General features: G+C 26.8%; 1 long non-coding RNA gene across 1 annotated transcript in view; it reads right to left on the bottom strand.

Moving 5' to 3' along the window:
- LOC128249446 (uncharacterized) overlaps positions 1–850 on the bottom strand; it is a 2,651-nt gene extending 1,801 nt beyond the window's left edge. The window contains exon 1 of the long non-coding RNA XR_008265570.1: positions 763–850. This is a non-coding gene — a long non-coding RNA (uncharacterized LOC128249446). The remainder of the gene's footprint in view (positions 1–762) is intronic.
- Positions 851–1,109: the final 259 nt, after the last annotated feature.

Genomic DNA, 1,109 nt, shown 5'->3' with positions numbered 1-1,109 from the left:
AAAAGAATTCCAGCTCTGTTTTTTATGTTTTATTTATATTTTTATAAAATTAATTTTATAAGAATATAAATAAAACAAAATACAGACAGAGTTGGAATTATTTTGAATAATATATTCCTCTATACACTATCATACAAACCCCTTTTTTATTTTTCTATTTTTATTTTTATATATATACATATATACATATATATGTATATACATATATACATATATATATATATATATACATGTATATATATATATATATATATATATATATATATATATATATATACATACATTTATACACACACACACACACACACACACACACACAGGTAAATGATAGAAAATGGAATTAACGACATTATTTAGAAATCACAACAATTGTTTTGACTCATTCTTACACTTTTAGTACATTAGTGAGATATTGATGTAATCATTATCCTTCACTCAAGGTATAAAATGTGCCTTCTCAGGTGATTGTTTAAATAAGTCCTTTGTTATATTATCTCAACATTTCACTCAGTGTTATAATGCATGCCAAATGTGATGTGTCATTCCCAGTAGTTTACAGATAAAACTCAAACTACAGATCTAGTGACTGACAAAGTCAAAATACATATATAAAAAATTGACAAAAGTAAAGAAACATTCAAGTTGACCGTGAATTACTACTTTATCTTAACTGTCAGATAATAAGGAAGAAAGTTCTAAACAGACTGAAGAATGAAGTAAAGCATTTAGAGATGATAAAGTGATAAGGAGGTGAAGACTGACCTTTTGAGCACCCATCAACTTTTTCCTTTGTCTTTTTTACCTTCGTCTCACAATGAAACAACTAGCTCCATTCTAGACTCAAACAAGCCTTTATTTAAATTTATTATCGTCTAGTTTTTATATGCTTCTTTGAAGCAATAAGAACCTATTTGCACTTACATTGAGTATATCACGTGGGTGGGGGTAACCTTTATTAATATTATTAACTCTATTACAGTTAGATAGTACATAATTGTAACTACCGTCATTATTTTTGTTAGACTACCTATTAGTATTTAGTTGTTGAAATTTAATCCTTCCAGCAGTTGAAGTATGATTTTGTATGTTTCTAGTGTTTATATGTGTGG

The sequence above is a fragment of the Octopus bimaculoides genome, chromosome 14 (genome assembly GCF_001194135.2).
Source record: "Octopus bimaculoides isolate UCB-OBI-ISO-001 chromosome 14, ASM119413v2, whole genome shotgun sequence".
NCBI classification, from domain to species: Eukaryota; Metazoa; Mollusca; class Cephalopoda; order Octopoda; family Octopodidae; genus Octopus; species Octopus bimaculoides.
This window is presented reverse-complemented; position numbering and strand designations above follow the sequence as displayed.